Consider the following 26,414-nt stretch of genomic DNA (forward strand, 5'->3'; position numbering starts at 1 on the left):
TGTGATGTCCTTAGGTTAGTTAGGTTTAAATAGTTGTAAGTTCTAGGGGACGACATCAGATGTTAAGTCCCATAGTGCTCAGAGCCATTTGAATCATTTGAACCACTGTGCAGTGGCTGTAGTGTTCCTTCCACTTTTTAACATCGGGTTGCGTCTTCTACCCTGCGACCTTTCTTGTGCCTGTTAAAACCTACACAGAAATTCCATTCAGAGCGTCCAACTTTCTTACACCTCCAACACGTGAGTTTCCTACACTTCTGCCGAAAGTGGACAAATTGACTACAACGTTAGCACCCCATGTCCACAACAAATACTACCTACATTTTGCTTGTTCCCGTCACTACAACGGCCTCTGCTAACGCTGTCACAGCAGTTACGGCTTCATTGAAGGTCTCTGAGAATTCTAGTCTTACCTTTCAGGATATTTCAGCTGGAAAACCATGCAAAACTGCGTCTAACACCCTCTATTGGGCTTCCTGCAGAATGGGCTTGTTGGTATTGTCGTCATCTATTAATTCATAAGTACTCTTATTCAGTATCCATATCCAACTATAAAAATATACCATAGACCCTTCCTGTCTGTGCTATAACGTTAAGCTGCTCGCAATAAAATCTAATGGTATTTTTCCTGCTACACCTTTTTACCAACACCTCTTGTAGACCCTGAAAAGAAATGAGCGCGCATCGTGAACTTTGATCGAGTCATAATTAGTAACTGTAAATCATTCCGTCGCCTCAGTTTCGCAGCTGTAAGTATATTATCTATAGAGTAAAAAACTATATTACCGTGATCTGCCTGAAAAACGAGTTACTGGGGATACTCCAGGTGACGACCGTTTCCGTCTCTTCACGTGTAGACTACCAGGTTTGTTACTTAATTGTAAATTATCGGCTCACATCTGAGCAACCTGATCCAATAGCAGTTGAGTGGTTTCCTGGGCTGAAACATTTTCCACTGATGCCATTTTGATTACTGTCTGATACTACGAAAAGCAGAAAGTTACCATGTTCCCAAAGTCAAAGTAAGGAGAACGACATAACCATCTAGAAATCATTATTTACTTGCTTTCTCCCACTGCTGCTGCCCTCGTTGCTCTTTGATAGTGGAAACATCCAGTCAGCATTGCCGTTTCTATCTGTACTCCTCACAATACTTGTAGAGGGTATGGGTGTGCTTTGTTGAAGGAGAGAGGTTCAGGAGTGAGTCTGAAGTCCCTCGAGAGCTGTGTAATCGCTTTTGTACACCCATTCGTTTATAGTACAACTCAGGCCCACATCAGGCAGCGCTGGAAGGAGGTCCTCGGCGACGTGGTATAGTGGGACTCCCACCGCTGCTACGCTTAGCGCGGTCAAAGTGTGGCGTAACTTTGCATAATCAGTGGTCCCGGTTACGACTGTCGCGAGCGCCTTAGTGGCTCTGTGGCTAGTAGGGCCTCAGGCTCTCAGCCAATTAGGCGGCACCTGGACTCCCGTTGGCTGGAAGTCCAATCAGAATGACGGTTCAACAGCAGGGAGCTTACTGAGGAGGCCGACATTATGATGGTTAACTACTCGATGACTAGCTGCTTTCGCGAATCTCCAGTCTGGTTGGACAGCACGTGTTTAAGGATGCTGGTTCATTAAAAATGTCTCTAAATTTGATGGTTCTTACAGCAAGTCAACAGCTACGGCCCAGGTGTTGACCGTGGCTAGTGGCATTCAGTGATTCTGTTGAGGCAGCGGAATGCTGAGACAGTGTAACAGTAGCTAGCGCCAGTGGCGGTCTTGCTGGTGCGAGACGGGTGTCTGCTCCGCAGCACAGCGCCGTACTTCCGAACTAATGTACTCTTCCGGCGGCGCCAGGCGGTTAGCAGGGGATGTAGGCGCCGCGAGTCGAATCAAGTAATCGCTGTGGAACCCCAGAAAACTAAAGTATCTGGTCAGTGGCGTGCAAGCTCACCCCAAAGTAAGAAATTTTAATTTTCATAGTTCGATTGCGTGAGTACCACATTTTCTCATTGTCTGTACGTACATCTAAGTCTCAGATCCTCAATTGAAGAGACGCTTACGTTGAGCAAAGAAGATTTTAATATATCTGCTTTTAAGCCTGCGGCCTTGTCGCAGTGGCAACACCGGTTCCCGTCACATCACCGAAGTTAAGCGCTGTCGGGCTGGGCTAGTACTTGCGTGGGTTACCATCCGGTCTGCCGATCGCTGTTGGCAAGCGGGTAGCACTCAGCCCTCGTGAGGCAAACTGAGGAGCTACTTCATCGAGAGTTAACGACTCCGTTCTCTTAAACTGGCACGCGGCCGGAAGAGCGGTGTGCTGACCACATACCCTTCCATATCCGCATCCAGTGACGCCTGTGGACTGAGGATGACACGGCAGAAGGTCGTTACCTTTGGGGCTTTATGGCCTGTTCGAGTGGAGTTTAGTTTTAGTTTGTTGTTAACATTCATAAGGGAAATTTATTCACAGCTTTATGCATCAAAAGTGGAAAGGAATGGTTATAGAGGAGTGTATGACAGTTTACACGGCAATCAAGAGGAATATTGTTCCACAACCAATGGCAGTGCAATTGAATGGCAGCAATATGCATGGCCTAATTAAGTCCTCTCAACAGAACATATTGCATTTGCTGAAATTTGCTTTTTAAAATGTCTGTCCAGTCCTGAGCGACGCTAGAAACGGTTGTGAGTTGTGCAGAGATGCAGGAATATTTTATTAACCGACTGGGCCCTTCAAGACAATAAGTTGCTTTATTTGTCAGTAAGTATTCGGCCATGTCTAATTATTACGATGTGTGTATGCCGTAATGCTCAGCGCATTTTTATTATTACAGCGCTAGCAGAATTGATATCGCCCTAACCAGCACAACACGCTCAACCGTCTTCAGCGCAGCAGGAGACACCAAGGTTTTCCACGATCTATGATTTACTCAGACTCAGCAATACACAAATGCGTATTGACAACGTTCTACATCAAGTCGTGACAGGTTATTTGTACTGCCAAGCAATAAAGCAGGAACACAGCATGACTGTGAATGGCTAATACTGTAGTTGTCAGCTATAAATTGGCGATACATACATGTAAATAAAAATGTCTTATAAAATCGTTTTTCTTTTTGTGTCAGTCAATAAGAGCACACAAACACACATACAGTTTATAAAGCGTCTGTGAAGTACGGACCTGTATGCCAACAGTAATAGCTATTTCAGCTGGTAAAAATTCTAAAAACTGTTCATCAGCAGAGCTGTGTGACTGTCAGCTTGTGGCAGTGGTGCAATACAGCTTTCGTAAACATATCAGTTTAATACAGGATAGCGATTATAATGTTTTAGAGAGAGATCTTCAGCTGTGAAGTCATACGTTACAGTCAGCGATATTATTGTATACCTCAAATGTGTAATTTTATCATAAAAAATGTTTTCTCTTGGATGGACAGACCATAATAGGCAGCAATTTGGCTGCTTGAGATGTATGCATTCCTCCAGCCAGAATATGTACAAGTGTGCACTTCTACCCTGTAACGACACAGGGATGGCTGACTATTCACGTATACCTCCACCACGATACCATGTTGTCGCGACGTTCCTGCGATGCCGTGCTGAAACTGCACGGCTGCCGCGGCGGCCGCACGGACGTCGCACAAGCGATGTACTACAGTTGCCGGCTGCTTTCCTTCTGAGAAGCTCCCCGACGCACGGCTGCAAGGACCGCTCGTGTCCAGTGAGCGTCGTTTCTCGGTAACGGTCACTGTCTCATCACGTCCACTGCATGTGAACCGCAAAATCAGAACGCAGCAGCACCGCTCACAGCACAGATGTCACCTTGTTGTAGCAGAAGACTTTCCTGTCCTGGAACTAGAAATCTGTTACACCAGTGCCATAAACTGTGAACTGCATTGACGTCTTTCAGTACGTTCTTATAAAATATTTTAACCACTCAAGCATATAACAGGCGTTGATTAGCTCCAGAATGTCTGTGATGTTACACAAATGTCGAGTAGTCAACAGTGAATTAACACCACCAGAGGTCACCCACAAGGAGGAGTTCCGTCTCCTTTGTTGTGGAACCTAGTGGTGAACGAACTCATTGAAGAACTTAATTCCAGACAATGCTTTTGCCAAGGATACTCAGATTACCTTATCATAGTAATACGCGGCAAATTTACCGACACAGTTAGAAATATGGCACAAGAAGGATTGGACATTGTGCAAGACTGATGCATTAAGCAGGATAAGTTGGAATCTAAAGCTCTTTGATGAAACTCTACCTGTGAAGGGGATAGTGGAATATCTAGGGGTAACCTTAGATAAGAAACTAACATGGACCCCTCATATTAAGAGCATCTGCTCCGAGGCGAAAAGTGCTCTAGTGAGTACCAGAAGGGCTTGTGGTAAAAACTGGGGCGTAAGCCCCAGAGGTATCCACTGGATATACATCACAGTGGTTTGACCTAGGATTTTCTATGGGGCTGTAGTCTAGTGGAAGAAGGTGAAACAATAGGTTGCAGCTAATGATCGTGCTAAGGTGCAGAGACTGGCCTGCTTAGCCATAATAGGTGGAATTAGCAGCACACCAACAGCTGGGATGGAAGCCATGCTGTACATGCCTCCACTACACCTTTGGGTCAAGATGGAGGCAGCAGCTGGGGCACACTGACTTAAAACTGGTAAAAACTGGATCTCATCGGGATATCCAGAATCACACGCTAAGAAAGTGAGCGAGTAATTATAGGAACGGCAGGGGAAATTGCTGGCCGATTGTATAATAACTCCCAACTGATTCAACAAGCATTCCAATATAGTAATTGGAAGCAGGGAACAGTGGGAAGAAACAGTTCGACAGCGTATGGGGGCATTCTTTGGTTCACCGATGGGTCGAAATCAGACCGAGGCGTTGGGTCAGGGGTGCACGGGGTTCAGCCAAGAGTGGAGGGCATCATCTCTCTAGGAAAACTGGCCTCGGTATTCCAAGCTGAAATTACTGCAATCGGGGCATGTGTGGAGGAGAATATGCGTAGGTGCTGCAAGCATCTACATCTTTTCAGACAGCCAGGAAGCCTGGAAGTTACTGGCAGATCCTGCAATGGGATCTAAGATTGTAGCAGAATGCCACAGGGCTCTGGTGGAGCTGGGGGGAAGCAATAGGGTAAAACTAGTGTGGGTCCCTGGCCACTCAGGGATGTGTGGCAATGTACAAGCCGACAGATTGGCCAGGATCCATTTATTGGATCGGAACCTGTTCTGACAATCACTAAGGCTATGAACAGACTAGAACTACGGAACTGGTTTAGGAAACAGCAAGGAGAATATTGGACCAAGATCCATAAACTAAAACATGGTGAGGTAATAATGCCCAAGCCATGTTTTAAAAGAAGCTCTGTAATCCTGGGATTGAAAAGGAAAGAGATCAAACTCATGACTGGACTGATGACCGACCATGGGAATTTCAACAAACACCTACACACAATGAGTATAACGGAAGAAAACCCTAAATGTAAGATCTCTGATGAGGGTGAAGAAACTATATTACATCTAATCTTCCAATGCGTGGCACTGGAGAGCAAAAGATACAGAATCTTCGGGTAACTAGATGTGAAGAAATTGTGACTAAAAGAACTGGTAAGGGGAGTCCTTGCACTATTTAAGGACATTGGTTGGCTTTACTAGATATACAGGGAGCGATACCACACAATAAACTCGGTGTCGGTGCGGGCAGTGGCGGGTTAGACCTAAGCTGTTTTAGCTTTCCTGTCTAAATCAAATCAAATCAAATCCATTCAACGCTGTAATTAGTGCTCGTAAGTACACATAACGTACAAGATGACATAATAGAAGAAGAAAAAAGAATGAAATATAAGCTAAGGTAAACATAGTTCTGCAATTGTATTAACTGTTGTTAAAATATTAGACCACTACGTAAGCAGGGTCTGTGGGGGACATTCACTGTACTGTATGATCGGCAAAGTAAGAAATATCTCGTAATTTAGTGAAACAAAAGGATTTTAACTGTCACTGTTTGTAATTACATAATTACAGAACGCAATCTGCACTGCCAGTTAATCATTCCCGTTGTGTCAGTTGCATGAGGTAACGTTGTGATGTGCGACTTACTATGCGTTGGCTTTTCCGTAACGCCGACTCAGTTAACGCCGTGCCGCTAACAGCACTGCACCCTCTCTGCAAAGCGTGGTAATGTTTGCAGCGTCGTTCCTAGTCGCCGGTCACGTCGCATACGGTGATGGCTGCCAAAAAGTTTTCACTTTCGCCCATAGATGCCACTAGCATCGTCTACCAGAATGGTAGAATTGACTTTTACATATAGGTGCCGCTAGTGTCGTTATAAGCACACCACTATGGAGTACGTTTACTTCGTAGCACCAGTTCTTTGCACTGTCACGAATCTGACGATTGTATTCGCTGTGTCACAATTTCTTTGGTATACACATCCTACAGCTCACGTGACGTTACTCATCAATCCAAATTAACAGTCACTGTTTATACACAAATAGCTCACTCTCCTAATTAATTACACGGCACTTGTTATTCGAAAATAGCAGGTCCTGTGACACGTCGCCATGTAACACGCCTGGGGTTGCAAATGGTGGGGGTCCCTTAAACTGGTTTCGCTTCGACCATGCGCAATGTCCACTACACGTACCTAAAACTCCCGCGGCGGTCGTATTCTTCTGCTCCACACTGCTGCTGGCTTGCCTGAAATTATATATCAGAATATGCAAGCGGATTTAGGGGACCCACTCAACATTAAACACAACACTGTCCTATGTCTGGTATGAACAACTATATTCTGAGACGATAAGAAAATCGCAAGTTGCACTGTTTACACTCTAAGTCGTAAGTGTTGTTGCCAGTTAACATTCTTGATGATTATCTGCCCACAATATCACTTTGACGAGCGTCCACGTAACCGACACGACGTGGGTGGTTGTTGATGATGCGAAAGTCGAATGATAGAACGTAAGTTCTTACACTCGTCACGCATACACAGGTATCTCGTACCAGTCCTCCTTGACACTGGTAATAATATAACACTATTCATAAAGTTAAACTGCAGTTCTTAGTGCTCACTTGTACGAGCGTGCGTGTGACCGACGCGGCGCTGCAGATTGTTGATGAGGCGGAACGCGATGGCCGAACGCACGTTCTCACGCTCGCTACAAGACACTTGCACTTTATTGTACTCCTTTGTGGTTACTATTTTCTCTGATTCACATTAGTTCATTCTGGGAGGCCGAACACGACGCGCATTATTGATGGTGTTCGATACAACACGCAATGGGCGGATACTCAGACAGGTTATCGGCGGCACTGCTCATATTTAATTACTTCTTTACGCACTTTTCTCTGAATCCACTTCCATATCTCATTACGTCACTGTAATGGAACTTACAGTAACACTTGAACTTCCATAACAATTTTTTTCACATGTAGAGCTGCCCACAGCACAACATTACAGTGCCGTGGCAATACGCTTACACCACTTTTCCTAATAACCCATAACATTTAACCCGGATGGTGAATGCAATCATTGACAATCACATACTCTCAGCACTTGAACATCTAGGAGTAACAGCGTCAGCTGTGACTGACACTGTTTGCTGAAAATTGCCGGCTGGAGTGGCTGAGTGGTTCTATGCGCTACAGTATGGAACAGCGCGTTCGCTACGGTCGCAGGTTCGAATCCTGCCTCCTTAAGTTAGTTAGGTTTAACTAGCTACGCGTGACCGTATGGTCGCAGGTTCGAATCCTGCCTCGGGCATGGCTGTGTGTGATGTCCGTAGGTTAGTTAGGTTTAAGTAGTTCTAAGTTCTAGGGGACTGATGACCTCAGATGTTGAGTCCCATAGTGCTCAGAGCCATTTGAACCATTTTTTGTTTAACTAGTTCTAAGTTATACGGGACTGCTGACCTCAGAAGTTAAGTGCCATAGTGCTCAGATCCATTTGAACATTTGAACCTTTTTTTTGTGTGCAATGTAGTCCTGAATAAAAGTTCAAGAACAAGCTCGTTACACGATATTCGTAACTCACTTGAGTTTACAGATGCTTTATGGAGACTGATTCATATCACCAATTGTTCCGAATGCAACAGATGAACAAAGACACCACATTCTGAAGATGAGCTTTTAAAGAGACACTCGTAAAAAAGCATGCGGACACTTGCTATTTTACAAAAGTCCCGATGTTTGCTGGACAAATATCCTCATATGAAGGGCTTATTTCAATAGTGTACAAGCCCATTTTTGTTCATTCTGATATACAGAGTCCTAAACTTAAATGAACGCTGAAAAATATGGAGTTGAGATACCAGAAATATTCAGGTATACAGGGTGGTCCATTGATGGTGACCAGGCCAAATATCTCACGAAATAAGCAAAAAAAGAAAAAAACTTCAAAGAACGAAACTCGTCTAGCTTGAAGGGGGAAACCGGATGGCGCAATGGTTGGCCCACTAGATGGCGCTACCATAGGTCAAACGGATATCAACTGCGTGTTTTTAAATAGTAACCCCCATTTTTATTACGTATTCGTGTAGTACGTAAATAAATATGAATGTCTTAGTTGGATCACTTTTTTCGCTTTGTGATAGATGGCCCTGTAATAGTCAGAAACGTATAAGTACGTGGTATCACGTAACATTCCGCCAGTGCGGACGGTGTTTGCTTCGTGATACATTACCCGTATTAAAATGGACCGCTTACCAATTGCGGAAAAGGTCGATATCGTGTTGATGTATGGCTGTTGTGATCAAAATGCCCAACGGGCGTGTGCTTTCTATTCTGCTCGGTATCCTGGACGACATCATCCAAGTGTCCGGACCGTTCGCCGGATAGTTACGTTATTTAAGGAAGCAGGAAGTGTTCAGCCACATGTGAAACGTCAACCACGACCTGCAACAAATGATGATGCCCAAGTAGGTGTTTTAGCTCCGGTCGCGGCTAATCTGCACATCAGTAGCAGACAAACTGCATGAGAATCGGGAATCTCAAAAACTTCGGTGTTGAGAATGCTACATCAACATCAATTGCTCCCGTACCATATTTCTACGCAGCAGGAACTGCATGGCGACGACTTTGAACGTCGTGTATAGTTCTGCTACTGGGCACAAGAGATATTACGGGACGATGACTGATTTTTTGCACGCGTTCTATTTAGCAACGAGGCGTCATTCACCAACAGCGGTAACGTAAACCGGCATAATATGCACTACTGGAAAACGGAAAATCCACTATGTCTGCGACAAGTGGAACATCAGCAACCTTGGCGGGTTAATGTATGGTGCGGCATTATGGGAAGAAGGATAATTGGCCTCCATTTTATCGATAGCAGTCTAAATGGTGCAATGTATGCTGATTTCCTACGTAGTGTTCTACCGATGTTACTACAAGATGTTTCACTGCATGACAGAATGGAGATGTACTTCCAACATGATGGATGTGCGGCACATAGCTCGCGTGCGGTTGAAGCGGTATTGAATAGCATATTTCATGACAGGTGGATTGGTCGTCGAAGCACCATACCATGATCCGCACGTTCACCGGATCTGACGTCCTCGGATTTCTTTCTGTGGGGAAAGTTGAAGCATATTTGCTATCGTGATCCACCGACAACGCCTGACAACATGCGTCAGCGCATTGTCAATACATGTGAGAACATCACGGAAGGCGAACTACTCGCTGTCGAGAGAATTGTCGTTATACATATTGCCAAATGCATTGAGATTGACGGACATCATTTTCAGCATTTATTGCATTAATGTGGTATTTACAGGTAATCACGCTGTAACAGCATGCGTTCTCAGAAATGATAAGTTCACAAAGGTACATGTATCACATTGGAACAACCGAAATAAAATGTTTAAACGTACCTACGTTCTGTATTTTAATTTAAAAAAACCTACCTGTTACCAACTGTTCGTCTAAAATTGTGAGCCATATGTTTGTAACTATTACATCGCAATCTATCACAAAGCGAAAAAAGTGGTCCAACTAAAACATTCATATTTCTTTACGTACTACACGAATAGGTAATAAAAAATGAGGTTTCCTATTTTAAAAAACGCAGTTGATATCCATTTGACCTATGGCAGCGCCAACTAGCGGGCCAACCATACCGCCGTCTGGTTTCCCCCTTCAAGCTAGACAAGTTTCGTTCTTTGTAGTTCTTTCGTTTGACGCTTATTTCGTGAGATATTTGGCCCGGTCACCATCAGTGGACCACCATGTATATAGTTGAATATTTCTGGTATCTTAACTGCAGATTTTTCAGCGCTCATTTAACTTCAGGACTCTGTATCTCAGAATGAACAAAAATGGACTTGTACCACTATTGAAATAAGCCCTTAATATTCACATTAGACAAAGACCCCCCAGGACTACTTACAATAACCTACTGCTACGTGCGACGAACAAAGAGAAAAATGTTGTATCCCCTAAGCGTCAAACAAGAAGGAAGTAAGTATTGTATCGCGAAAAGTTATGGATCAGAACGAATTGTGCCTCCTCGAGTTTTTCTTGGTTGAAACCGGTCAAAGCGCTTACATCCTCGCACTACCGAAGAGAGGCAACACGTGACTAAATGCAACTTCTTGGCAAATTAATTATGTGGCGGACCGACGCTTGAACTCGAGACTTTGCCTTTCATGGATGTGTGCGCTTCCGACTAAGCTGTGGTTAAGCCATGCTTCCGCAATATCATTTCATCCCCGTGTGCTAGTCTCGCAAGTTTCGCAGGAGAACTTTTGACAGGCAGGAGATGAGGTTCTGGCGGAAGTAAAGCTGTGAGATCGAGACGTGAGTCGTCCTTGGCTAGATCAACTCCTGGTTGGGGACGGCCAGGCTGTTTCACGTTCCGCGCAGCATCACTGAACGGCGTTGCTGGAGAGAGAAAACGCCAATGGCACTGTACAACAAAAACCCAGTTGCACGATTTCTTGGAGAAAGATTCTTTTAGCTGAGGTACCACAAGTAATATACAAATGTTACTTTTATTTATCCTTTGAATAATAATTTTTTATAATAGTGTGTTCTACAGGATTTTCATTTGTACACGTTTACCAGTTATAATCACTCAATTAAAAGAATTGTTTTACCGTGGATTCTATGGCCTAGGGAGAATTCCTTGGAATAATTTGGAACAACGCCTGATGAGGTATAGTCCATTTTTTTTTACGGTAGGATAAAAGAGGTGATGCGAAGTAGGGGAAGCTCTGCTTTTTGTTTCATTTTTTAAGATTAAATTTAGTTAAATAACTGAATAGTTTGCCGGCAAAAAAGTGTTCAAGGCATTACACTACTAAACCACTCGTCCGTGTTCGATTCTTGGTTGCGGTATTGTTTTCATTCGATATTTTTATCAGCGTATCTGATAATACTATGATATTCGAACAATTTTCCTTTTCTTAAGTAAAATATCGGGATGTGTAATAAAAGAAAAGTCGATAGGGCAGTTACTCGCGAAAGACAAAGGTCTCGAGTTCGAGTCTCGGTACGGCACACAGTTATAATATGCCTGGAAATTTCATATCGACACACACTCCGGTGCAGAGTGAAAATCTTATTCTGCACATGACTGAATGTCTGCGATCAAAACAACTGACTTGCATTGAATATGGAGCAGTTCTGCGATATACACTCCTGGAAATTGAAATAAGAACACCGTGAATTCATTGTCCCAGGAAGGGGAAACTTTATTGACACATTCCTGGGGTCAGATACATCACATGATCACACTGACAGAACCACAGGCACATAGACACAGGCAACAGAGCATGCACAATGTCGGCACTAGTACAGTGTATATCCACCTTTCGCAGCAATGCAGGCTGCTATTCTCCCATGGAGACGATCGTAGACATGCTGGATGTAGTCCTGTGGAACGGCTTGCCATGCCATTTCCACCTGGCGCCTCAGTTGGACCAGCGTTCGTGCTGGACGTGCAGACCGCGTGAGACGACGCTTCATCCAGTCCCAAACATGCTCAATGGGGGACAGATCCGGAGATCTTGCTGGCCAGGGTAGTTGACTTACACCTTCTAGAGCACGTTGGGTGGCACGGGATACATGCGGACGTGCATTGTCCTGTTGGAACAGCAAGTTCCCTTGCCGGTCTAGGAATGGTAGAACGATGGGTTCGATGACGGTTTGGATGTACCGTGCACTATTCAGTGTCCCCTCGACGATCACCAGTGGTGTACGGCCAGTGTAGGAGATCGCTCCCCACACCATGATGCCGGGTGTTGGCCCCGTGTGCCTCGGTCGTATGCAGTCCTGATTGTGGCGCTCACCTGCACGTCGCCAAACACGCATACGACCATCATTGGCACCAAGGCAGAAGCGACTCTCATCGTTGAAGACGACACGTCTCCATTCGTCCCTCCATTCACGCCTGTCGCGACACCACTGGAGGCGGGCTGCACGATGTTGGGGCGTGAGCGGAAGACGGCCTAACGGTGTGCGGGACCGTAGCCCAGCTTCATGGAGACGGTTGCGAATGGTCCTCGCCGATACCCCAGGAGCAACAGTGTCCCTAATTTGCTGGGAAGTGGCGGTGCGGTCCCCTACGGCACTGCGTAGGATCCTACGGTCTTGGCGTGCATCCGTGCGTCGCTGCGGTCCGGTCCCAGGTCGACGGGCACGTGCACCTACCGCCGACCACTGGCGACAACATCGATGTACTGTGGAGACCTCACGCTCCACGTGTTGAGCAATTCGGCGGTACGTCCACCCGGCCTCCCGCATGCCCACTATACGCCCTCGCTTAAAGTCCGTCAACTGCACATACGGTTCACGTCCACGCTGTCGCGGCATGCTACCAGTGTTAAAGACTGCGATGGAGCTCCGTATGCCACGGCAAACTGCCTGACACTGACGGCGGCGGTGCACAAATGCTGCGCAGCTAGCGCCATTCGACGGCCAACACCGCGGTTCCTGGTGTGTCCGCTGTGCCGTGCGTGTGATCATTGCTTGTACAGCCCTCTCGCAGTGTCCGGAGCAAGTATGGTGGGTCTGACACACAGGTGTCAATGTGTTCTTTTTTCCATTTCCAGGAGTGTATGAAAGGCGCTCGTTCAAATGGCCGTCTTTAGCCGATGTCTGACTTTGTGTTGATATCCTTGTAGAGACCTTACCAGAAGTACTGTTCATCCTGCCACGACACGTCACTAATTCCCACTGCATCTAATGTCTACCTACCCATTTACCTTCATAAATGCTTGACCTACCTATCCGACTGACCGATGACCACGCTGTCTGGTCTCCTTCCCCAAACCAACCAACCAACCTATCCGACTGAAGGATTTAACAATACATGCCCCAACACGTAGAATGCCAGTTTTGTTTTTTCTGATTATGACACCTTCCTGAGTAGTCCCTGCTCGGAGATCCGAATGTGGGGTATTTAACTTCCACAATGTTTTACCGAGCAATATGCCACCATCATTACACCATACGGTAGAGCTGCACGCCCTCGGAATAAAGAAAGGTAACGGCTACAGTTTCCTCTTACTTCCAACTGTTCACAGTAGCGGCTAATGTTACCAGGCGTTATCAGTCGGCTATCGAGACTGTTGCCACTGTAGCTACTGAGAAGTTTGCTGCTCCTCTGCAGGGACCATGTGTTATTCTGGCATCTCCACAATTAACTTTCCGTTGTGATCGCACCTACGGTAAGGCTTTCTGTATCGCTGAGGCACGCAAGCCACCACGCCTTGTAAAGGTCCATGACACATGAGGACTTTTTTCATTAGTCCTAATGTCTACACTGATAAAATACTCTTAATATTTACACAAATTTCCGTCTGATATTTCATTTAACAGGTAATAAACAGATTATAAGTTTTGGCAAGCATGCAGCACCCCAGCAGCAAATCAGTGCATAGCATAACGCCACATGCACGTAAACTGAGTAAATGCGTCAACCAAACCATGGTTCCGTATGCAAATGACACGTTCTGCTTTTGACTTTAGCAGCCAGTTACAGCACCGATAGTGTTCTGACTAATAATAAAATAACCATGGCAGCATAACCCAGAAATCTTAAAATAGTATTTACCCCAATTGCAAACCTCACATCCGCCTATCGGTCACACATCTCCCATTTTTAGCGTACATGCGCCACGCAATATTCTTGGTAGGGGTACAGTAATGGCTGTATTTCTATAAAGACGACAGCCTCCAAGGTTATGTGCACTTTTTTTCTGGTGCACATAAACTGTCTTCCACCCACAAAAGATGACGCGTACCTACGAATGAAGGTACTAGACGTCTAGAGCGGAAAGTTTGTTCTTCATCTTAAATCCAATATTACATGTATGGGACTCTTCAGGCCGAAGTTTTACCATTGTAACGTCGTAATCACAAGCTATTGCTGACCCACAGAGGGTCAGCCTTTGCTTGCCTAGTAACGGGAGGTATAACTGCAAACCATGCTGGAAGGGCTGATCTATAGCACGGGGAGCCTCTGTCCATCACGTACTGTCCTACGAAGGCATCACATCATTTACTGACTTCTGTTCGTCACCGATCACGATAAGGGCAACCCATGATCCTAGGCCAGTTGTCTGGTATCTCCTATATCTGTATCACTCTGACACGTGTCACGTTTCTCCTGAGGCACCTTCTAGCTCCCACACTCGTCTCTGCCTCATACCATGCTTTAAGAATTATAACCTGCAACACAATGTAAATATGCCACAATATAATTTTTTAAAATAACAATTAAATTTTTTTCGTATAGACGTACGGGAAAGCGACGACAGCTGGCTTGCACGAGCAGCTCAGAACTACTCGTGAGCAATATACTGTCTTGCAAGCAACATACTCGCGAGCGGGCCACGAATCCTACAGTCGCTACACGCCTTAAGAGTTATTTTTTCTGTGAAATAATGTGGACAGTTAGGTCATATTCTTCACTGAGGCTGTGATCTGCCACCGATGGTTTCTATCTTGACCAAGATAGAACGCAATTTCATGAGCGACACGAGAACTCGATGCGAGTAGACCGACCGGTTTATGCCGCAAAACAATGTTTCGACGAACGTGAAAACACACGGTAGAATAACCAGGAAACGGACAGGTGGAGACGGTACGATTGATAAAATCCAACGAGTAACCCATAGAGAGAAATCCAGAAACGTAACAATGCAGAAATCAAAAACTGCGTTACGACAGCCCGATGATAGAGCCCCGCCCTTCGTGTCTGCTGCCTATCGTTTAGTGTAAATATTGCTCTTCAGGTGGAGGTTGTGACCAAGCGCGCTGTCCCATTTATCCAATCATATCTAAAACAGAGAAAAAATGAATCTTGATGGTTGGGGTGCACATTACACTTACGTCTTGTTTTCTAACTGTGACGGTGGAGCGACGAGCGCCATACGTTTTTGTGACTGTAAGGTGTAGAGTCAGGCAGTCTGTAGCACAGTTGGCATTTCCTCTTAACAAGGAGCTACACAGCCCAGTAAGGCGTCGCCATCCATTCGTGACACTTCAGGCGGGTAGCAATTTGCATATCTAGGTTTCTCAATGTGCTTTTGGAGTTTAATCTGCAAACTGAAGATGGGGGGGGGGGCATAAAGGAAAGGAAAACCGAGGAATTCGTGATATCAGTTGCATCGGGACTTTATGCAGAGTCAACAGCGACGAATGAAAATGTGTGCCGTACCAGGATTCGAAACCTGGATGTCCCACTTACTAGGCAGGTGCGTCAACCCCTGGGCCACACACACACAGTGTTTATTGCAACTGCGCCATCTATCTCGGTACGCCCCTCTGCCGACTCACATTCCCACCTAGCAGCACGTACCCGCATGGTTTGTCACATTTGCTCGCTACTTTGAGATTCCCGCAGGAGCTCGAACATGATTGTTTATTCGCAATGAATGCGATGGATTCATGACCCATCGAGGTCTGTCAGTATCTCAATCCTTCATTTTCAGTGCATTCATACAACTAATTCACTTCAATGGGCTATGAATTCACCACTTTCAGTATGAATGCACGGTCACGTTTGACAACTTGCCCCCTGCTGAATCTCAAAGTGGCAAGCAACGGTGACTGTGGATAGGTGGCGCTTGATGGGTATGTGGGTCAGCTGAGAGGCGCACCGAGACAGGCTGCATAAGTGCGATAAACGCTGTGTCTGAGTGGCGTAGTGGTTAACGCAACTTCCTTAGTTAAGTGGAAGCTAGAATTCCAGTCAGGCACACATTTTCACTCTTCGCCACCGACTCCGCATAAAGTCCTGATGCTGGTGACACCATGGATTCCTTCTGTTTCCTTTCCTTCCCGCCTCCCATCCACCTTCAATTTACGTAATAAGAATCACAGCTATAGATGTCCGAAAGAACAGACTCCACATATTCATATTTTGTAATTCCTTTCTACAGATAGCCCTACTAGGATGGGTAGAATGTGCGTGCTGTGTGTGGATGCAAGAGGAGCTTGGTGCAGTTCGTAATTAGCTGAATGCGCTTTGGGCTATGGTCAGCTGTCTTCAGGCTTCTGCCTCTGGGCGTAGAAGTGATGGAGAATCTGGCGCGTGGTATGTGACACCTCAGGTGTTGCTTGTTTTGCCCACAGGTTCTGTTGATGAAACATCTTCCAGGGTAAACGACGCAGTGTATCCGCCCTCGCCACAGGATGAGTGGCTGGTGATGCCGCGTTGCCATTGCTCAGGGTGGAAGGCCAATGTGGAGGCTTGCCGTCTGGCCTCTCCTAATCGCCCTGCCAGTGGACAGGTGACCATTCTCTGAGTAGGGTGTGAGCTGCCACACTGGAACACGAATTTGTGAGTCATCGGGAGATCCAACGCAAGGTGTGATGTGGAGCACCTTAAGGAGATAGCATTCAGGGCCTGAAGGAAAGCCAGTGTGCACTAAATATGTTTACAGGAGGGCCTCAACCGAGATATGGAGAAGCCTTTGCCTGCAGCACAGACAAAGATATGTTAATCTGTGGCTGCGGCTATCGACCATGCAGGTTGCAGTCGTCTGCAAGTTGTTGCTCACATCGGCACCAACGACCTGTCGATTGGGTTCTGAGGCCACCCTCAGTTCATACAGGCAGCTGGCGGAAGTGCGGAAGGGCGCTCGCCTCGCATGCAGAGTGCAAGCATACATCGTAATTTGCTGCATTGCTCCCAGACTGTAACCGAGTGGAGGGTCTCAACTAAATGCTTGGTCGGCACTGTGACGGTCTTGGCTGCAGAATTCTGGACCTGCGTTACCGAGTAGCGATTTGTAAGACTCCCCTTTATAGGTCAGGGGTGCACTACACAAAGTAAGCAGCTACTCCAGTAGCAGAGTACTTTTGGGTTTCATATGGAGGCACTTTAGGCTAGGTAGTAGTTTGAGGTACTCTGATGAACACTCGCCAGGCCACACGCAGATAGCGAAATCAGACCTCATTCAGAGTAAAGACACTTCTACTGTTACAATTTTCTCAGTAAATTGTCGAAGTATTCGTAAGAAAGTTCTCGAATGGACTGCCCTCCAGGAAACGTTTCGCGCTCAGATTATTCTAGGAACCGAGAGCTGGCTGAAACCAAAACTAGAAGGCTGTGAGATATTTAACGATTTATGGAACGTATATCGATAAGACAGGTCATAGGAGGTAGAGAGTGCATTAAAGCTGACAACATTAAAGCTGAGGTCAAATATTGTTGTGACCATTTCATCTGTCGCATATAACAGGCCTGGGTTAATTCAATTTAATTTTTGGATGTTTTTACCGGCCACTAGATTCTGGTGTCACAGTTTTAAAATTACTAAAAGATAGTTCACAGTCAGTAGTGGAGAAATACCCAGATCATGTAATATGCTGCAGGCGACTTTAACCTACCGAGCGTAGACTGGGACGTCTTATGAATTCATTGCAGGGGGTACTGAGAGACAATCTTCCGAAATACGTTTGAACTCGTTTTCCGAATACTGTTTTCAGCAGCTGCAGCGACTGCCCACACGCAATGGAAATTTTTTAGACCCTGTTGCTACAAGCAGGCCAAATCTTTTCGAAAGTGTCAGTACAGAGACAGGGATTAGTGACCATGATGTCATCATAGTGACCTCTGTTACGAAAGTTAATAAATCAATCGAGAAGTCTACGAGGATATTACTGCTACAAAGAGCAGATAAGCAGTTGGTAGCATCTGACTCAGACAAAAAATTGACGTCATTTAGCTCCGATATGGTGGACACACAGGAGTTATGGGCAAAGTTTAAACGGATTATAAATCTTTCTGTGGAGAAAAGGCTGTTGCACTCTCGGTACAAAAGAGGATGGGCAAATGTTAACTGAGATCGTCCGGCAGTAAAAAGATCGATGCACGAGGACTACAACTACTACCACCGTCATACCTCGGCAAAAAATCTTGCAGAGGATCGAAGAAAATTTTGGTCCTAGGCAAAATCGCTAAGCAAGTGTAAGGCTTCTATCCAGCCGCTTTCTGATCAGTCTGGTGTAACAGCAGAAGTTTTAAATTTCGCGGTTAAGAAATCGTTCACGTGGGAGAATCGTACAAACATACCGTCGTTTGAGCCTCGCACAGACTCCTGTGTAGAGGGCATTGTAATAGGCATCCCTGGTGTAGTGAAGCAACTCAAGGAATTTAAAACAAATAAGTCGCCACGTTCTGATGGAACCACAGTTCTATTTTACAAAGAGCACCCTACGGCATTGTTCCCTTACGTGACTTCCGTTTATCGTGAATCTCTCGTCCAGCGCAAAGACCCAAGATGCTGGAAACAAAACGCAACTGACTCCTACGTATAAGAAGGGTAAATGAACGGAACTGGAAAATTGCCAACCATTATCCTTGACATCGATCTGCTGGACAACTCTTGAACATAATCCCAGTTCGACTGTAATAAATTTCCTTGAGACGGAAAAACTTCTGTCCACAAACCAGCATGGTTTTGGAAAGCATCGCTCTACGAAACTCTGCTCGCCCTTTTCTCACATGATATCTTGTGTACTATGGATGAATGGCAACAGGTAGATTCCATATTCCTAGATTTCTGAAAACTATTTGATACCGTGATCAACGGCAGACTGTTAAGAAAGGTACCAACTGTTATCAGGTATTCGAGTGGATCGAAGACTTCTTAAGTAATAGAGCTCAGTTTGTTGTCGTCGACGGCAAGTGTTCATCAGAGACAAGGATATAGTCAGGGGTGCCCCAGGGAAGTGTGACAGGATTGCTGTTACTTTCTGTATACATAAATTATCTGGCGGACAGGTTGAGAAGCAATCTGCGGCTCTTTCCTAATGAAGGTGAAGTGTACGGGAAGGTGTCGTCTTTTAGTGAATGTAGGGGATACAAAATGACTTTGACAAAATTTTTAGTGGTGCAACGAATGACAGATAGCTTTGGAAGTAGGTAACTGTAACTTAATGCAGATGAGTAGAAGAAACGAGACCGTTATGTGCTGCTTGACACAGTCACGTCGATTAAATGTCTAGGCATAACCTTGTAGAGCTGCATGATATGGAACCAGGAAGTAATAATTGTAGTACGGAAGGCCAATGGACGACTTCGATGTATTGGGAGAATTTTAGGAAAATTGAATCATCAGTAAAGCAGACCACATACAGAACACTAGTGCGACCCATTCATGAGTCCTGCTCAAGTATTTAGGTTCTGAACCAGGTTAGATTAAATGAAGGCATCGAAGCAATTCAGATGCAGGCTGCTGGATTTGTTACCGGTAGGTGCAAATAACAAGCAAGTATTACAGCGACACTCAGGAACTGAAGTGAGAATCCCTGGTGCGAAGGTGGCGTTCTTTTCAAGAAACACTTTTGAGGAAACAGAGAACTGGCATCTGAAGCTGACTGCAGAACGATTCTACTCCCGACAACGTATGTTTCTTTGAAGGTCAGTAAAACTTTGAAACACGTATCTATTTTGTGCCAGCTGTAAATAAATAGTTGCCACTATTAAAGTTCCAAATCTCGTATTTACGTAAAAAATTCTGCAACAACAATCTTGCAATTTATTTAGTTCAAACCAACCGTGAGGATCTGATGTTAGATTTTCAGCTTCAAGAATCAGAGCTCTTGACAAGAACTGGACAAGCTAAGCAAACTTGAAAGTTTATTGTAATCTTCGCTCCTCTCCAATTTTCATTAAAGACTTTGCTTATTAATTACTTGGACTGTGCATTGTTTAGTTTGAACAATAGACGGAAGAGGGAAGGAAGGGGGAGAGTACAAAGTCTAATTCACACTGCATCTCCCAGTCCATGTAGCTTCTGTGAGTCCTTCACAAAACCGAGTATATCTTTCTTGTTCGGTGGTGTTCTGAAGATGGTGTTAATGTCGCATTTTCCGAGGAACCTCGCGATCATGATTGCAGGTGGTCCTAAACAGGAAAAAATAGACAGTTTCTTGCCTACTTACGTTTCTTTGATGTTGGCTGCGTATTTGCTTTTATTACGTAAAAAATTCTGCAACAACAATCTTGCAATTTATTTATTTCAGACCAGCCGTGAGAACCCTCATTTATTCTCCGTGGACTGAGCATTCTTTGGTGGAAAAATTCTTCAGGCTGCTGCAGTTTCACTGGGAGGTTATCCTTGTGCCAGATGATATTCACACTATGGACTAGGGTAGTTAGTACTGCTTCCATTGCGCCGGATGTTGGCAACTCTTTGCATGCAGGTACAGGTCGCTTAGAGCCTTCTTCGTATAAACTGGGAGGCCCTGAGCACCACCTCCCATTTTCCTTATTTCGAATTTCAGGAAAAGAAGACATTCTTAGTTATACACTGCTTTGTCAAACTTACGGAGGAGTTAGACATTGTAACACAACACGTTAACTACAGGGTGTAACTTCAATGTACTTGCAAGAGCATGTTGATAAGGGTCTCTCAATCGTGCACAGTAAGTTTGACGTCACATGGCGTGAGGTCAGTGTGACAATAGTGCCAAAAAGGGGCTGGTTCCGCCACAGGAGACAATTAAAGTAACGGAGAAAGACAGTGTGTGTCAATCAGCGAGCAGGAACGGCGCACTATGGTGACGTTCTTCATTACAACATGGTCCGGGGACAATATATGGATGACTTCACAAAGGGAAGAACCAAAGAAACTGAAATAAGGACGAAACGTGACGAGTCTACCCAGAAATTTTATATTGCTTATAGTCTTGTTTCACGAGCGTAAACAGCGTTCCGAATGTCAGCCACTGCTGCCCGAAGGAGCGGAGGTTGTCAATCAAGGTCAATTACGGCTTCCGATGACCACTTAATTGTGCAACAAGCAAGAATGGACCCCCTTTAAATAGCAAATGCAATTGCAACAGCATTTAAAAGGAACAGGACTGTAAGGCAGTCAGTCTCACGCTCCACAGTGACACGGTGACTCCATGGGTATGGTCTCTTTCATTGAAAAGCAGTACGTTGTGTTCCGTAGCAAAGCGCACATCGGGATACCGTTTGCGGTGGCTACAATAGCATAGGGAGTAGACCAAAGAGGAGAGCGTCCGCGTGGTCTTCTGGAATAATAGTAGATTCAGTTTGATTAGTGATTCTAGTCGTATCCTGATACGAAGTAAGGAGAGAACATGTAATGCACCCAGGTACAAATTATCGTTTTCTGGTCCTGGTGATATGGTGCGACGAGGTGTAATGTTGCATGTAAATACTGACCTCCAAATCTTTGAACACGTACACTCACAGGTCAACGTTATTGTGACACTGCACATCTTCCCCAGATATGTCTATTCAGGGGAGCACTCGGGTCTGACTTCACTTTTATACATGACAGTGCGCCACCGCACCGAAGGGGAAAGATGGAGTAGCTCTTCGAACGAGATGTTAGTCAAGGAACGTACTGACCAGCCCTTAGCCCCCCTTCCCCATCCCAAACTAAAATCCCACCGAACGCGAGTGGGATACGTCGGGGAGACGTATAGCGGCACGTCCACAAGCACCAGTGACCACGCAGCAGTTATCAACCGCGGTGGTGGAGGAATGGAACGCCCTACCATAAGAACTCCTTACGAACCTTGTGGCCAGCATGGGAACCTTTGCAGAACATTCACTACCTTCCGTGGTGACTACACACGTTACTAAGATCCATGTCCCACTTTTAGTAATGTCCAGGGGACCATCACAAATCGCTATGACTTCAGCGTAGTTATTGTCTTTGAATAAAGTGAAATTTTCTTCGTTTCTGCGTTTCATTCAGTTACCTTATGTACTATACTACCAGAGTTCGTTCTATGTATGGTTCTCGTTTTGTCGAGTTATATTATTTGCAGTGACACATCATGCAAAAGTTACTTTCGTCCTTGCGTTTTGCTATGTGGGCAAGAAGCAAATAAAACTTTAAATGGTTGTGCTTTGCTCCGAAAGAGGTTGTCCATTTAAAGACTGACTGACAGCTGACGTTCGCCGCTGATTTCCGAGGGCCTCATACACTTCAATGAGGATTCGATGGCCTTTCAGTTCTGATGAAATGGGCTTGTAGTTGCGCTGCAGCCTTCTTAACGGCTCAGGTCTAGCGAGAAACTTCTGGATTCTCTCTTAGCGGTTTTATTCAACAACGAAAAAACCGGGAGAACTAACGACAAACAGTGTCCTATGCTAAAGTTGGAGACGTTGTAAGAATGTCATCTCAGTTCGCGTATTCGAGCCCAGCTACCATCTAGGGACTTTTCGAAGCAGGGTCGGAAAGGTTGGCATCTTGTACTAAGACTGATGGGAGTGAGTGGTCACCCGTCGCCGATAGTTCATTAGGTGACACTGGAAATCGAGCGCACCAATGAGTAGTGGATACAGTGGAAATTCAACGCCCTGCATGGCAGAGTGAGGAAAGACGAACAAAACCACCAAGCAGGGGCACTTTGGTATCATTGTGGTGGACTAGGATTCTGTCATTTGTAAGTCATTCTGCTTCTTTTGAATATTCGGAGCTCACGGCCTGGGACTGAGATTGGGAAACGATTCAAAGGGCTTTCTGAGACATTTGGGAATCATTTTGAGGTGATTCGAGAATTGTACTGAAGATCTCTTCAACAGACTTTCATGCATCATGGTAAATTAATTGCATGCTGTTTGGTATAGAGCGTTCTGATGTTGCCTTCTGAAGGCATGTCAGCCAATTTTCTACTCAGTTTCCGAACACTGAGTGTGATCCCAGCAGTTATTCAGTTTTATGTTGTCATTTTGCGACATACTCATTTTCCATTACGTGTCGCATGGTCTTTCGAAGATATATGACGCCAGCTGTCAATCAGCCAAGACCGAAAATCTACTATTCATGGGCGCGTAACAAAGGCTTTAGTGACTAATGAAAGACTGGCAGCAATCGCTGGACAGCGGTATATCGATAAACGGTCGTCAGCATGTGGCTCCTTTCATGTCACGGCGGCCATGCGTCTAGAGCCTGAGTATCTCTGATGTGTTCTCTTTATCAGTACTCGGTATAAACGAGAATTATAATCAGCCCCAGAAACTAAATCCCTTACCCTTTAATGGGCATGTACTGTCTGCCGACTCTCGCCGAAGATGGGGAGAGAGGGATGGAAGAATGCTCGCAAGGATGTATTGTGATCGGCTGGTGTAGGAGGTGGCGCAATCTTTTAGAGTACTGATTGATCGATGGATTCTGGGAGCAGACTGGGCAAGCTTGCAGGGAAAGGGGAATTGCGTTCGTGTAAAATTTCGGCCAGGTTACATCCATTCACGGGGCTGACCGGTAAGCGATGAGGAAGCTAGTGAGTGCTTCCCCGAATTTGTCTGTGATCAGTAGTTTGTGCTTCTGCATCTTCAAAGTCGTGACCATCGGTTCGGCTACCGAAATGGATGTGGGATGGAAAGTAGTTGAGCTCAGGTTGAGAATTTACCCCCTTACGTCTCCTGCAGACAACCAATAGATATGTGACTTGACAAGCGAGTAGTACAGTGAGGTCCAAAAATGAAGCAACAGACGGCCGGCGTGACCGAGCGGTTCTAGGCGCTTCAGTCTGGAACCGCGCGACCACTACGGTCGCAGGTTCGAATCCTGGCTCGGGCATGGATGTGTGTGATGTCCTTAGGTTAGTTAGGTTTAAGTAGTTCTCAGTTCTAGCGGACTGATGACCTCAGATGTTAAGTTCCATAGTGCTCAGAGCCATTTGAACCATTTAAAGCAACAAACCGAAATTTTGGACGACTGCGTTTATTTTTCCACAAAACAGTATAATCAGCTGATGGTAAAGTATGAACAGTACAAAAAGTACAGAACGTAAACAGTTGCAACATGCATGACGCTAGACAAAAATATTCTTTTTTTTCCATCTTAACAGATTTACACACACATTCCGACAACTTGTTAATACCCTCAGCGTGGGGTGTGACCACCTCTGGCAGCAATACAGGTCAGACAAACTGTGAATGATACCATAAATCTCACGTTCAGGCAATAACACTCATTCTTCTTGCAGCGTTGATCGCAAGTCTTGGAGAGTGGTTGGTGAATGCCGACGTGATGAAACCGATGTCGATAGTGCATCTCATACGTGCTCTATGGGATTCAAATCGAGAGAGCGAGCAGGCCGCACCTCGCGTGCAATATGTTCCGTTTCCAGGAAGACATCAACTACCCGTGCTCTATGAGGTCGAGCATTATCGTCCAGCAATACGAAGTCAGGGCCCACAGCACCTCGAAACAACCGCACATGAGGTCCGAAGATCTCGTCACGATATCTGACAGCAGTTAAACCTTACTGATTTAGCAGTAAAATTACATGAAGAGGTGTTGGAGTGGTCAAAATAATCCCTCCCCACGCCATTAGGGTTCATCCTCGATATCAATCTCTCTCCATAATGGTTGGGTCCTGAAGTCGTGTCTCGCGTTCCCTCCACATGCGAATCCGTCGAGAATCACTGTCCAGACCAAATCGGAAACAACATAGGCCCATTATTTGACTGTCCAGGTGGCATGTTAACGGCTCTACTCTAGACGTTCCCTTCTGTGAAGACCCACCAGAAATACACATACAAAAGGTCTCCGACAATAAAGGCTATTCTGCCTCAGCCTTCTGTACGCAGTTTGCCTCGGTACATGTTCAGTGAATACTGCGAGGTCAGATGCCAGTTGCCGTGTAGTACCAAGGCGCTACCGTCGTGCCTTTACAGCCAAATAACGGTTCCCTATTCCTGATGTCACACGTGGGCGGTCCCACCTGATCCTCGGGATACAATTTCGATCTCTATAAACTGTCGCCACATCTTGAAAACAACAGAACGAGTCACATTAAGGAATCGGACCACATCCATTTTACGGTTGGCTAGAGGACAAATGTAAGGATGTAGAGGCTTATCTCACTAGGGGTAAGGTAGATACTGCCTACAGGAAAATTAATGAGACCTTTGAAGAAAAGAGAACCACTTGAATGAATATCAAGAGATCAGATGGAAACCCAGTTCTATGCAAAGAAGGGAAAGCAGAAAGGTGGAAGGAGTATATAGAGGGTCTATACAAGGGCGATGTATTTGAGGACAATATTATGGAAACGGAAGAGGATGTAGATGAAGATGAAATGGGAGATATGATACTGCGTGAAGAGTTTGACAGAGCACTGAAAGACCTGAGTCGAAACAATGCCCCGGGAGTAGATAACATTCTATTAGAACTACTGACAGCCTTGGGAGAGCCAGTCCTGACAAAACTCTACCATCTGGTGAGCAAGATGTATGAGACAGGCGAAATACCCTCAGACTTCAAGAAGAATATAATAATTCCAATCCGAAAGAAAGCAGGTGTTGACAGGTGTGAAAATTACCGAACTATCAGTTCAATAAATCACGGCTGCAAAATAATAACGCGAATTCTATACAGACGAATGGTAAAACTAGTAGAAGCCGACCTCGGGGAAGATCAGTATGGATTCCGTAGAAATGTTGGAACACGTGAGGCAATACTGACCCTACGACTTATCTTGGAAGCTAGATTAAGGAAAGGCAAACCTACGTTTCTAGCATTTGTAGACTTAGAGAAAGCTTTTGACAATGTTGACTGGAATACTCTCTTTCAGATTCTGAAGGTGGCAGGGGTAAAATACAGGGAACGAAAGGCTATTTACAATTTGTGCAGAAACCAAATGGCAGTTATAAGAGTTTAGGTGCATGAAAGGGAAGCGGTGGTTGGGAAGGGAGTGAGACAGGGTGGTAGCCTCTCCCCGATGTTATTCAATCTGTATATTGAACAAGCAGTGAAGGAAACAAAAGAAACATTCGGAGTAGGTATTAAAATCCAGGGAGAAGAAATAAAAACCTTGAGGTTCGCCGATGACATTGTAATTCCGTCAGAGACAGAAAATGACTTGGAAGAGCAGTTGAATGGAATGGATAGCGTCTTGAACGGAGGATATAAGATGAACATCAACAAAAGCAAAACGAGGATAATGGAATGTAGTCGAATTAAGTC

This window comes from Schistocerca americana, chromosome X, assembly GCF_021461395.2.
Source record: "Schistocerca americana isolate TAMUIC-IGC-003095 chromosome X, iqSchAmer2.1, whole genome shotgun sequence".
NCBI classification, from domain to species: Eukaryota; Metazoa; Arthropoda; class Insecta; order Orthoptera; family Acrididae; genus Schistocerca; species Schistocerca americana.